Source organism: Hypanus sabinus, chromosome 8, assembly GCF_030144855.1.
Source record: "Hypanus sabinus isolate sHypSab1 chromosome 8, sHypSab1.hap1, whole genome shotgun sequence".
Taxonomy (NCBI): domain Eukaryota; kingdom Metazoa; phylum Chordata; class Chondrichthyes; order Myliobatiformes; family Dasyatidae; genus Hypanus; species Hypanus sabinus.
In genome coordinates this window covers 93,850,439-93,866,073 of record NC_082713.1, presented here as the reverse complement: position 1 = coordinate 93,866,073, position 15,635 = coordinate 93,850,439, and positions in this window count along the sequence as shown.

Genomic DNA, 15,635 nt, shown 5'->3' with positions numbered 1-15,635 from the left:
GCACACTAATCATATGATTTAGAGTTGTCTGCAACAAATTTTATCAGTGCGCTACCTATGCTCCAGAAGTTACTTTCAGTAACATTACCTTCTCTACACAGTGGAACTTTAGCCTTTGCAGAAGTAAACCAAGTCAATGGCTGTTCCACTGTAAGTTGTAACAGGTAGGTTACTGAATTCAGCTTGCATTGGAGTATTCCATGGTACTGAGCACTCTACATGCAATATCTATACAGTTCCAAATCACCCTGAGTAGTTATGTACAAAAACTTACCACAGACTGCATTCAATAGAAAGTGATGCTTTCAACTCAATGGAGTGTACAGTTCAATTTTGCTGATAACTACTATGTGCTATCATTATTTAAACATTGTTAGCACACTACCCATATGATTTAGAGTTGTCTGCAACCAATGTTATCAGTGTGCTACCGATTCTCCAGAAGTTACTTTCAGTAACATTACCTTCTCTACACAGTGGAACTTTAGCCTTTGCAGAAGTAAACCAAGTCAATGGCTGTTCCACTGTAAATGGTAACAGGTAGGTTACTGAATTCAGCTTGCATTGGAGTATTCCATGGCAGTGAGCACTCTACATGCAAAATCTATACAGTTCCAAACCACCCAGAGTAGTTATGTACACAACCTTACCACAGAATGCATTGAATAGAATGTAATGCATTCAACTCAATGGAGTGTACAGTTCAATTCTGTTGATAACTACTATGTGCTAACATGATGTAAACATTGTTAGCACACTAACCATACGATTTAGAGTTGTCTGCAACCAATTTTATGAGTGTGCTACCTATGCTCCAGAAGTTACTTTCAGTAACATTACCTTCTCTACACAGTGGAACTTTAGCCTTTGCAGAAGTAAACCAAGTCAATGGCTGTCCCACTGTAAATGGTAACAGGTAGCTTACTGAATTCAGCTTGCATTGGAGTATTCCATGGCCGTGAGCACTCTACATGCAATACCTATACAGTTCCAAACCACCCAGAGTAGTTATGTACACAACCTTACCTCAGAATGCATTGAAGAGAAAGTAATGCATTGAACTCAAAGGAGTGTACAGTTGTATTTAGCTGATAACTACTATGTGCTAAGATGATGTAAACATTGTTAGTACACTAATCATATGATTTAGAGTTGTCTGCAACCAATTTCATGAGTGTGCTACCTATGCTCCAGAATTTACTTTCAGTAACATTACCTTCTCTACACAGTGGAACTTTAGCCTTTGCAGAATTAAACCAAGTCAATGGCTGTTCCACTGTAAATGGTAACAGGTAGGTTACTGAATTCAGCTTGCATTGGAGTATTCCATGGACTGAGCACTCTATATGCAAAATCTATACAGTTCCAAACCACCCAGAGTAGTTATGTACACAACCTGACATCAGAATGCATTGTATAGAAAGTGATGCATTCAACTCAATGCAGTGTACAGTTCTATTTAGCTGATAACTACTATGTGCTAACATGATGTAAACAATGTTAGCACACTAACCATATGATTTAGAGTTGTCTGCAACCAATTTCATGAGTGTGCTACCTATGCTCCAGAATTTACTTTCAGTAACATTACCTTCTCTACACAGTGGAACTTTAGCCTTTGCAGAATTAAACCAAGTCAATGGCTGTTCCACTGTAAATGGTAACAGGTAGGTTACTGAATTCAGCTTGCATTGGAGTATTCCATGGACTGAGCACTCTACATGCAAAATCTATATAGTTCCAAACCACCCAGAGTAGTTATGTACACAACCTTACCTCAGAATGCATTGAATAGAAAGTAATGCATTCAACTCAATGGTGTACAGTTCTATTTAGTTGATAACTTCTATGTGCTAACATGATGTAAACAATGTTAGCACACTAATCATATGATTTAGAGTTGTCTGCAACAAATTTTATCAGTGCGCTACCTATGCTCCAGAAGTTACTTTCAGTAACATTACCTTCTCTACACAGTGGAACTTTAGCCTTTGCAGAAGTAAACCAAGTCAATGGCTGTTCCACTGTAAATTGTAACAGGTAGGTTACTGAATTCAGCTTGCATTGGAGTATTCCATGGTACTGAGCACTCTACATGCAATATCTATACAGTTCCAAATCACCCTGAGTAGTTATGTACAAAAACTTACCACAGACTGCATTCAATAGAAAGTGATGCTTTCAACTCAATGGAGTGTACAGTTCAATTTTGCTGATAACTACTATGTGCTATCATTATTTAAACATTGTTAGCACACTACCCATATGATTTAGAGTTGTCTGCAACCAATGTTATCAGTGTGCTACCGATTCTCCAGAAGTTACTTTCAGTAACATTACCTTCTCTACACAGTGGAACTTTAGCCTTTGCAGAAGTAAACCAAGTCAATGGCTGTTCCACTGTAAATGGTAACAGGTAGCTTACTGAATTCAGCTTGCATTGGAGTATTCCATGGCACTGAGCACTCTACATGCAAAATCTATACAGTTCCAAACCACCCAGAGTAGTTATGTACACAACCTTACCACAGAATGCATTGAATAGAATGTAATGCATTCAACTCAATGGAGTGTACAGTTCAATTCTGTTGATAACTACTATGTGCTAACATGATGTAAACATTGTTAGCACACTAACCATACGATTTAGAGTTGTCTGCAACCAATTTTATGAGTGTGCTACCTATGCTCCACAAGTTACTTTCAGTAACATTACCTTCTCTACACAGTGGAACTTTAGCCTTTGCAGAAGTAAACCAAGTCAATGGCTGTCCCACTGTAAATGGTAACAGGTAGCTTACTGAATTCAGCTTGCATTGGAGTATTCCATGGCCGTGAGCACTCTACATGCAATACCTATACAGTTCCAAACCACCCAGAGTAGTTATGTACACAACCTTACCTCAGAATGCATTGAAGAGAAAGTAATGCATTGAACTCAAAGGAGTGTACAGTTGTATTTAGCTGATAACTACTATGTGCTAAGATGATGTAAACATTGTTAGTACACTAATCATATGATTTAGAGTTGTCTGCAACCAATTTCATGAGTGTGCTACCTATGCTCCAGAATTTACTTTCAGTAACTTTACCTTCTCTACACAGTGGAACTTTAGCCTTTGCAGAATTAAACCAAGTCAATGGCTGTTCCACTGTAAATGGTAACAGGTAGGTTACTGAATTCAGCTTGCATTGGAGTATTCCATGGACTGAGCACTCTACATGCAAAATCTATATAGTTCTAAACCACCCAGAGTAGTTATGTACACAACCTTACCTCAGAATGCATTGAATAGAAAGTAATGCATTCAACTCAATGGTGTACAGTTCAATGTTGCTGATAACTACTATCTGCTAACATGATGTAAACATTGTTAGCACACTAAACATATGCTTTAGAGTTGTCTGCAACCAATTTTATGAGTGTGCTACCTATGCTCCAGAAGTTACTTTCAGTAACTTTACCTTCTCTACACAGTGGAACTTTAGCCTTTGCAGAAGTAAACCAAGTCAATGGCTGTTCCACTGTAAATGGTAACAGGTAGGTTACTGAATTCAGCTTGCATTGGAGTATTCCATGGACTGAGCACTCTACATGCAAAATCTATATTGTTGCAAACCACCCAGAGTAGTTATGTACACAACCTTACCTCAGAATGCATTGAATAGAAAGTAATGCATTCAACTCAATGGAGTGTACAGTTCTATTTAGCTGATAACTACTATGTGCTAACCTGATGTAAACAATGTTAGCACACTAACCATATGATTTAGAGTTGTCTGCAACCAATTTTATGAGTGTGCTACCTATGCTCCAGAATTTAGTTTCAGTAACATTACCTTCTCTACACAGTGGAACTTTAGCCTTTGCAGAAGTAAACCAAGTCAATGGCTGTTCCACTGTAAATGGTAACAGGTAGCTTACTGAATTCAGCTTGCATTGGAGTATTCCATGGCACTGAGCACTCTACATGCAATATCTATACAGTTCCAAATCACCCAGAGTAGTTATGTACCCAACCTTACCACAGAATGCATTGAATAGAAAGTGATGCTTTCAACTCAATGGAGTGTACAGTTCAAGTTTGCTGATAACTACTATGTGCTATCATGATTTAAACATTGTTAGCACTCTACCCATATGATTTAGAGTTGTCTGCAACCAATGTTATCAGTGTGCTACCTATACTCCAGAAGTTACTTTCAGTAACATTACCTTCTCTACACAGTGGAACTTTAGCCTTTGCAGAAGTAAACCAAGTCAATGGCTGTTCCACTGTAAATGGTAACAGGTAGGTTACTGAATTCAGCTTGCATTGGAGTATTCCATGGCAGTGAGCACTCTACAAGCAAAATCTATACAGTTCCAAACCACCCAGAGTAGTTATGTACACAACCTTACCACAGAATGCATTGAATAGAATGTAATGCATTCAACTCAATGGAGTGTACAGTTCAATTCTGTTGATAACTACTATGTGCTAACATGATGTAAACATTGTTAGCACACTAACCATACGATTTAGAGTTGTCTGCAACCAATTTTATGAGTGTGCTACCTATGCTCCAGAAGTTACTTTCAGTAACATTACCTTCTCTACACAGTGGAACTTTAGCCTTTGCAGAAGTAAACCAAGTCAATGGCTGTCCCACTGTAAATGGTAACAGGTAGCTTACTGAATTCAGCTTGCATTGGAGTATTCCATGGCCGTGAGCACTCTACATGCAATACCTATACAGTTCCAAACCACCCAGAGTAGTTATGTACACAACCTTACCTCAGAATGCATTGAAGAGAAAGTAATGCATTGAACTCAAAGGAGTGTACAGTTGTATTTAGCTGATAACTACTATGTGCTAAGATGATGTAAACATTGTTAGTACACTAATCATATGATTTAGAGTTGTCTGCAACCAATTTCATGAGTGTGCTACCTATGCTCCAGAATTTACTTTCAGTAACATTACCTTCTCTACACCGTGGAACTTTAGCCTTTGCAGAATTAAACCAAGTCAATGGCTGTTCCACTGTAAATGGTAACAGGTAGGTTACTGAATTCAGCTTGCATTGGAGTATTCCATGGACTGAGCACTCTACATGCAAAATCTATATAGTTCCAAACCACCCAGAGTAGTTATGTACACAACCTTACCTCAGAATGCATTGAATAGAAAGTAATGCATTCAACTCAATGGTGTACAGTTCTATTTAGTTGATAACTTCTATGTGCTAACATGATGTAAACAATGTTAGCACACTAACCCTATGATTTAGAGTTGTCTGCAACAAATTTTATCAGTGCGCTACCTATGCTCCAGAAGTTACTTTCAGTAACATTACCTTCTCTACACAGTGGAACTTTAGCCTTTGCAGAAGTAAACCAAGTCAATGGCTGTTCCACTGTAAATTGTAACAGGTAGGTTACTGAATTCAGCTTGCATTGGAGTATTCCATGGTACTGAGCACTCTACATGCAATATCTATACAGTTCCAAATCACCCTGAGTAGTTATGTACACAAACTTACCACAGACTGCATTCAATAGAAAGTAATGCATTCAACTCAATGGAGTGTACAGTTCAATGTTGCAGATAACTACTATCTGCTAACATGATGTAAACATTGTTAGCACACTAAACATATGCTTTAGAGTTGTCTGCAACCAATTTTATGAGTGTGCTGCCTATGCTCCAGAAGTTACTTTCAGTAACATTACCTTCTCTACACAGTGGAACTTTAGCCTTTGCAGAAGTAAACCAAGTCAATGGCTGTTCCACTGTAAATGGTAACAGGTAGGTTACTGAATTCAGCTTGCATTGGAGTATTCCATGGACTGAGCACTCTACATGCAAAATCTATATTGTTGCAAACCACCCAGAGTAGTTATGTACACAACCTTAACTCAGAATGCATTGAATAGAAAGTAATGCATTCAACTCAATGGAGTGTACAGTTCTATTTAGCTGATAACTACTATGTGCTAACCTGATGTAAACAATGTTAGCACACTAACCATATGATTTAGAGTTGTCTGCAACCAATTTTATGAGTGTGCTACCTATGCTCCAGAATTTAGTTTCAGTAACATTACCTTCTCTACACAGTGGAACTTTAGCCTTTGCAGAAGTAAACCAAGTCAATGGCTGTTCCACTGTAAATGGTAACAGGTAGCTTACTGAATTCAGCTTGCATTGGAGTATTCCATGGCACTGAGCACTCTACATGCAATATCTATACAGTTCCAAATCACCCAGAGTAGTTATGTACCCAACCTTACCACAGAATGCATTGAATAGAAAGTGATGCTTTCAACTCAATGGAGTGTACAGTTCAAGTTTGCTGATAACTACTATGTGCTATCATGATTTAAACATTGTTAGCACTCTACCCATATGATTTAGAGTAGTCTGCAACCAATGTTATGAGTGTGCTACCTATGCTCCAGAATTTAGTTTCAGTAACATTACCTTCTCTACACAGTGGAACTTTAGCCTTTGCAGAAGTAAACCAAGTCAATGGCTGTTCCACTGTAAATGGTAACAGGTAGGTTACTGAATTCAGCTTGCATTGGAGTATTCCATGGCAGTGAGCACTCTACAAGCAAAATCTATACAGTTCCAAACCACCCAGAGTAGTTATGTACACAACCTTACCACAGAATGCATTCAATAGAAAGTAATGCATTCAACTCAATGGAGTGTACAGTTCAATGTTGCTGATAACTACTATCTGCTAACATGATGTAAACATTGTTAGCACACTAAACATATGCTTTAGAGTTGTCTGCAACCAATTTTATGAGTGTGCTACCTATGCTCCAGAAGTTACTTTCAGTAACATTACCTTCTCTACACAGTGGAACTTTAGCCTTTGCAGAAGTAAACCAAGTCAATGGCTGTTCCACTGTAAATGGTAACAGGTAGGTTACTGAATTCAGCTTGCATTGGAGTATTCCATGGACTGAGCACTCTACATGCAAAGTCTATATTGTTGCAAACCACCCAGAGTAGTTATGTACACAACCTTACCTCAGAATGCATTGAATAGAAAGTAATGCATTCAACTCAAAGGAGTGTACAGTTCTATTTAGCTGATAACTACTATGTGCTAACCTGATGTAAACAATGTTAGCACACTAACCATATGATTTAGAGTTGTCTGCAACCAATTTTATGAGTGTGCTACCTATGCTCCAGAATTTAGTTTCAGTAACATTACCTTCTCTACACAGTGGAACTTTAGCCTTTGCAGAAGTAAACCAAGTCAATGGCTGTTCCACTGTAAATGGTAACAGGTAGGTTACTGAATTCAGCTTGCATTGGAGTATTCCATGGCAGCGAGCACTCTACAAGCAAAATCTATACAGTTCCAAACCACCCAGAGTAGTTATGTACACAACCTTACCACAGAATGCATTGAATAGAATGTAATGCATTCAACTCAATGGAGTGTACAGTTCAATTCTGTTGATAACTACTATGTGCTAACATGATGTAAACATTGTTAGCACACTAACCATATGATTTAGAGTTGTCTGCAACCAATTTTATGAGTGTGCTACCTATGCTCCAGAATTTAGTTTCAGTAACATTACCTTCTCTACACAGTGGAACTTTAGCCTTTGCAGAAGTAAACCAAGTCAATGGCTGTTCCACTGTAAATGGTAACAGGTAGGTTACTGAATTTAGCTTGCATTGGAGTATTCCATGGACTGAGCACTCTACATGCAAAATCTATACAGTTCCAAACCACCCAGAGTAGTTATGTACACAACTTTACCTCAGAATGCATTGTATAGAAAGTAATGCATTCAACTCAATGCAGTGTACAGTTCTATTTAGCTGATAACTACTATGTGCTAACATGATGTAAACAATGTTAGCACACTAACCATATGATTTAAGATTGTCTGCAACCAATTTTATGAGTGTGCTACCTATGCTCCAGAAGTTACTTTCAATAACATTACCTTCGCAACACAGTGGAACTTTAGCCTTTGCAGAAGTAAACCAAGTCAATGGCTGTTCCACTGTAAATGGTAACAGGTAGGTTACTGAATTCAGCTTGCATTGGAGTATTCCATGGCAGTGAGCACTCTACATGCAAAATCTATACAGTTCCAAACCACCCAGAGTAGTTATGTACACAACCTTACCACAGAATGCATTGAATAGAATGTAATGCATTCAACTCAATGGAGTGTACAGTTCAATTCTGTTGATAACTAATATGTGCTAACATTATTTAAACATTGTTAGCACACTAACCATACGATTTAGAGTTGTCTGCAACCAATTTTATGAGTGTGCTACCTATGCTCCAGAAGTTACTTTCAGTAACATTACCTTCTCTACACAGTGGAACTTTAGCCTTTGCAGAAGTAAACCAAGTCAATGGCTGTCCCACTGTAAATGGTAACAGGTAGCTTACTGAATTCAGCTTGCATTGGAGTATTCCATGGCCGTGAGCACTCTACATGCAATACCTATACAGTTCCAAACCACCCAGAGTAGTTATGTACACAACCTTACCTCAGAATGCATTGAAGAGAAAGTAATGCATTGAACTCAAAGGAGTGTACAGTTGTATTTAGCTGATAACTACTATGTGCTAAGATGATGTAAACATTGTTAGTACACTAATCATATGATTTAGTGTTGTCTGCAACCAATTTCATGAGTGTGCTACCTATGCTCCAGAATTTACTTTCAGTAACATTACCTTCTCTACACCGTGGAACTTTAGCCATTGCAGAATTAAACCAAGTCAATGGCTGTTCCACTGTAAATGGTAACAGGTAGGTTACTGAATTCAGCTTGCATTGGAGTATTCCATGGACTGAGCACTCTACATGCAAAATCTATATAGTTCCAAACCACCCAGAGTAGTTATGTACACAACCTTACCTCAGAATGCATTGAATAGAAAGTAATGCATTCAACTCAATGGTGTACAGTTCTATTTAGTTGATAACTTCTATGTGCTAACATGATGTAAACAATGTTAGCACACTAACCATATGATTTAGAGTTGTCTGCAACAAATTTTATCAGTGCGCTACCTATGCTCCAGAAGTTACTTTCAGTAACATTACCTTCTCTACACAGTGGAACTTTAGCCTTTGCAGAAGTAAACCAAGTCAATGGCTGTTCCACTGTAAATTGTAACAGGTAGGTTACTGAATTCAGCTTGCATTGGAGTATTCCATGGTACTGAGCACTCTACATGCAATATCTATACAGTTCCAAATCACCCTGAGTAGTTATGTACACAAACTTACCACAGACTGCATTCAATAGAAAGTAATGCATTCAACTCAATGGAGTGTACAGTTCAATGTTGCTGATAACTACTATCTGCTAACATGATGTAAACATTGTTAGCACACTAAACATATGCTTTAGAGTTGTCTGCAACCAATTTTATGAGTGTGCTACCTATGCTCCAGAATTTAGTTTCAGTAACATTACCTTCTCTACACAGTGGAACTTTAGCCTTTGCAGAAGTAAACCAAGTCAATGGCTGTTCCACTGTAAATGGTAACAGGTAGCTTACTGAATTCAGCTTGCATTGGAGTATTCCATGGCACTGAGCACTCTACATGCAATATCTATACAGTTCCAAATCACCCAGAGTAGTTATGTACCCAACCTTACCACAGAATGCATTGAATAGAATGTAATGCATTCAACTCAATGGAGTGTACAGTTCAATTCTGTTGATAACTACTATGTGCTAACATGATGTAAACATTGTTAGCACACTAACCATACGATTTAGAGTTGTCTGCAACCAATTTTATGAGTGTGCTACCTATGCTCCAGAAGTTACTTTCAGTAACATTACCTTCTCTACACAGTGGAACTTTAGCCTTTGCAGAAGTAAACCAAGTCAATGGCTGTCCCACTGTAAATGGTAACAGGTAGCTTACTGAATTCAGCTTGCATTGGAGTATTCCATGGCCGTGAGCACTCTACATGCAATACCTATACAGTTCCAAACCACCCAGAGTAGTTATGTACACAACCTTACCTCAGAATGCATTGAAGAGAAAGTAATGCATTGAACTCAAAGGAGTGTACAGTTGTATTTAGCTGATAACTACTATGTGCTAAGATGATGTAAACATTGTTAGTACACTAATCATATGATTTAGAGTTGTCTGCAACCAATTTCATGAGTGTGCTACCTATGCTCCAGAATTTACTTTCAGTAACATTACCTTCTCTACACCGTGGAACTTTAGCCTTTGCAGAATTAAACCAAGTCAATGGCTGTTCCACTGTAAATGGTAACAGGTAGGTTACTGAATTCAGCTTGCATTGGAGTATTCCATGGACTGAGCACTCTACATGCAAAATCTATATAGTTCCAAACCACCCAGAGTAGTTATGTACACAACCTTACCTCAGAATGCATTGAATAGAAAGTAATGCATTCAACTCAATGGTGTACAGTTCTATTTAGTTGATAACTTCTATGTGCTAACATGATGTAAACAATGTTAGCACACTAACCATATGATTTAGAGTTGTCTGCAACAAATTTTATCAGTGCGCTACCTATGCTCCAGAAGTTACTTTCAGTAACATTACCTTCTCTACACAGTGGAACTTTAGCCTTTGCAGAAGTAAACCAAGTCAATGGCTGTTCCACTGTAAATTGTAACAGGTAGGTTACTGAATTCAGCTTGCATTGGAGTATTCCATGGTACTGAGCACTCTACATGCAATATCTATACAGTTCCAAATCACCCTGAGTAGTTATGTACACAAACTTACCACAGACTGCATTCAATAGAAAGTAATGCATTCAACTCAATGGAGTGTACAGTTCAATGTTGCTGATAACTACTATCTGCTAACATGATGTAAACATTGTTAGCACACTAAACATATGCTTTAGAGTTGTCTGCAACCAATTTTATGAGTGTGCTACCTATGCTCCAGAAGTTACTTTCAGTAACATTACCTTCTCTACACAGTGGAACTTTAGCCTTTGCAGAAGTAAACCAAGTCAATGGCTGTTCCACTGTAAATGGTAACAGGTAGGTTACTGAATTCAGCTTGCATTGGAGTATTCCATGGACTGAGCACTCTACATGCAAAATCTATATTGTTGCAAACCACCCAGAGTAGTTATGTACACAACCTTACCTCAGAATGCATTGAATAGAAAGTAATGCATTCAACTCAATGGAGTGTACAGTTCTATTTAGCTGATAACTACTATGTGCTAACCTGATGTAAACAATGTTAGCACACTAACCATATGATTTAGAGTTGTCTGCAACCAATTTTATGAGTGTGCTACCTATGCTCCAGAATTTAGTTTCAGTAACATTACCTTCTCTACACAGTGGAACTTTAGCCTTTGCAGAAGTAAACCAAGTCAATGGCTGTTCCACTGTAAATGGTAACAGGTAGGTTACTGAATTCAGCTTGCATTGGAGTATTCCATGGCAGTGAGCACTCTACAAGCAAAATCTATACAGTTCCAAACCACCCAGAATAGTTATGTACACAACCTTACCACAGAATGCATTGAATAGAATGTAATGCATTCAACTCAATGGAGTGTACAGTTCAATTCTGTTGATAACTACTATGTGCTAACATGATGTAAACATTGTTAGCACACTAACCATATGATTTAGAGTTGTCTGCAACCAATTTTATGAGTGTGCTACCTATGCTCCAGAATTTAGTTTCAGTAACATTACCTTCTCTACACAGTGGAACTTTAGCCTTTGCAGAAGTAAACCAAGTCAATGGCTGTTCCACTGTAAATGGTAACAGGTAGGTTACTGAATTTAGCTTGCATTGGAGTATTCCATGGACTGAGCACTCTACATGCAAAATCTATACAGTTCCAAACCACCCAGAGTAGTTATGTACACAACCTTACCTCAGAATGCATTGTATAGAAAGTAATGCATTCAACTCAATGCAGTGTACAGTTCTATTTAGCTGATAACTACTATGTGCTAACATGATGTAAACAATGTTAGCACACTAACCATATGATTTAAGATTGTCTGCAACCAATTTTATGAGTGTGCTAACTATGCTCCAGAATTTACTTTCAGTAACATTACCTTCTCTACACAGTGGAACTTTAGCCTTTGCAGAATTAAACCAAGTCAATGGCTGTTCCACTGTAAATGGTAACAGGTAGGTTACTGAATTCAGCTTGCATTGGAGTATTCCATGGACTGAGCACTCTACATGCAAAATCTATATAGTTCCAAACCACCCAGAGTAGTTATGTACACAACCTTACCTCAGAATGCATTGAATAGAAAGTAATGCATTCAACTCAATGGTGTACAGTTCTATTTAGTTGATAACTTCTATGTGCTAACATGATGTAAACAATGTTAGCACACTAACAATATGATTTAGAGTTGTCTGCAACCAATTTTATGAGTGTGCTACCTATGCTCCAGAATTTAGTTTCAGTAACATTACCTTCTCTACACAGTGGAACTTTAGCCTTTGCAGAAGTAAACCAAGTAAATGGCTGTTCCACTGTAAATGGTAACAGGTAGCTTACTGAATTCAGCTTGCATTGGAGTATTCCATGGCACTGAGCACTCTACATGCAATATCTATACAGTTCCAAATCACCCAGAGTAGTTATGTACCCAACCTTACCACAGAATGCATTGAATAGAAAGTGATGCTTTCAACTCAATGGAGTGTACAGTTCAATTTTGCTGATAACTACTATGTGCTATCATTATTTAAACATTGTTAGCACACTACCCATATGATTTAGAGTTGTTTGCAACCAATGTTATCAGTGTGCTACCGATACTCCAGAAGTTACTTTCAGTAACATTACCTTCTCTACACAGTGGAACTTTAGCCTTTGCAGAAGTAAACCAAGTCAATGGCTGTTCCACTGTAAATGGTAACAGGTAGGTTACTGAATTCAGCTTGCATTGGAGTATTCCATGGCAGTGAGCACTCTACATGCAAAATCTATACAGTTCCAAACCACCCAGAGTAGTTATGTACACAACCTTACCACAGAATGCATTGAATAGAATGTAATGCATTCAACTCAATGGAGTGTACAGTTCAATTCTGTTGATAACTACTATGTGCTAACATGATGTAAACATTGTTAGCACACTAACCATACGATTTAGAGTTGTCTGCAACCAATTTTATGAGTGTGCTACCTATGCTCCAGAAGTTACTTTCAGTAACATTACCTTCTCTACACAGTGGAACTTTAGCCTTTGCAGAAGTAAACCAAGTCAATGGCTGTCCCACTGTAAATGGTAACAGGTAGCTTACTGAATTCAGCTTGCATTGGAGTATTCCATGGACTGAGCACTCTATATGCAAAATCTATACAGTTCCAAACCACCCAGAGTAGTTATGTACACAACCTGACATCAGAATGCATTGTATAGAAAGTGATGCATTCAACTCAATGCAGTGTACAGTTCTATTTAGCTGATAACTACTATGTGCTAACATGATGTAAACATTGTTAGCACACTAAACATATGCTTTAGAGTTGTCTGCAACCAATTTTATGAGTGTGCTACCTATGCTCCAGAAGTTACTTTCAGTAACATTACCTTCTCTACACAGTGGAACTTTAGCCTTTGCAGAAGTAAACCAAGTCAATGGCTGTTCCACTGTAAATGGTAACAGGTAGGTTACTGAATTCAGCTTGCATTGGAGTATTCCATGGACTGAGCACTCTACATGCAAAGTCTATATTGTTGCAAACCACCCAGAGTAGTTATGTACACAACCTTACCTCAGAATGCATTGAATAGAAAGTAATGCATTCAACTCAATGGAGTGTACAGTTCTATTTAGCTGATAACTACTATGTGCTAACCTGATGTAAACAATGTTAGCACACTAACCATATGATTTAGAGTTGTCTGCAACCAATTTTATGAGTGTGCTACCTATGCTCCAGAATTTAGTTTCAGTAACATTACCTTCTCTACACAGTGGAACTTTAGCCTTTGCAGAAGTAAACCAAGTCAATGGCTGTTCCACTGTAAATGGTAACAGGTAGGTTACTGAATTCAGCTTGCATTGGAGTATTCCATGGCAGCGAGCACTCTACAAGCAAAATCTATACAGTTCCAAACCACCCAGAGTAGTTATGTACACAACCTTACCACAGAATGCATTGAATAGAATGTAATGCATTCAACTCAATGGAGTGTACAGTTCAATTCTGTTGATAACTACTATGTGCTAACATGATGTAAACATTGTTAGCACACTAACCATATGATTTAGAGTTGTCTGCAACCAATTTTATGAGTGTGCTACCTATGCTCCAGAATTTAGTTTCAGTAACATTACCTTCTCTACACAGTGGAACTTTAGCCTTTGCAGAAGTAAACCAAGTCAATGGCTGTTCCACTGTAAATGGTAACAGGTAGGTTACTGAATTTAGCTTGCATTGGAGTATTCCATGGACTGAGCACTCTACATGCAAAATCTATACAGTTCCAAACCACCCAGAGTAGTTATGTACACAACTTTACCTCAGAATGCATTGTATAGAAAGTAATGCATTCAACTCAATGCAGTGTACAGTTCTATTTAGCTGATAACTACTATGTGCTAACATGATGTAAACAATGTTAGCACACTAACCATATGATTTAAGATTGTCTGCAACCAATTTTATGAGTGTGCTACCTATGCTCCAGAAGTTACTTTCAATAACATTACCTTCGCAACACAGTGGAACTTTAGCCTTTGCAGAAGTAAACCAAGTCAATGGCTGTTCCACTGTAAATGGTAACAGGTAGGTTACTGAATTCAGCTTGCATTGGAGTATTCCATGGCAGTGAGCACTCTACATGCAAAATCTATACAGTTCCAAACCACCCAGAGTAGTTATGTACACAACCTTACCACAGAATGCATTGAATAGAATGTAATGCATTCAACTCAATGGAGTGTACAGTTCAATTCTGTTGATAACTACTATGTGCTAACATTATTTAAACATTGTTAGCACACTAACCATACGATTTAGAGTTGTCTGCAACCAATTTTATGAGTGTGCTACCTATGCTCCAGAAGTTACTTTCAGTAACATTACCTTCTCTACACAGTGGAACTTTAGCCTTTGCAGAAGTAAACCAAGTCAATGGCTGTCCCACTGTAAATGGTAACAGGTAGCTTACTGAATTCAGCTTGCATTGGAGTATTCCATGGCCGTGAGCACTCTACATGCAATACCTATACAGTTCCAAACCACCCAGAGTAGTTATGTACACAACCTTACCTCAGAATGCATTGAAGAGAAAGTAATGCATTGAACTCAAAGGAGTGTACAGTTGTATTTAGCTGATAACTACTATGTGCTAAGATGATGTAAACATTGTTAGTACACTAATCATATGATTTAGTGTTGTCTGCAACCAATTTCATGAGTGTGCTACCTATGCTCCAGAATTTACTTTCAGTAACATTACCTTCTCTACACCGTGGAACTTTAGCCATTGCAGAATTAAACCAAGTCAATGGCTGTTCCACTGTAAATGGTAACAGGTAGGTTACTGAATTCAGCTTGCATTGGAGTATTCCATGGACTGAGCACTCTACATGCAAAATCTATATAGTTCCAAACCACC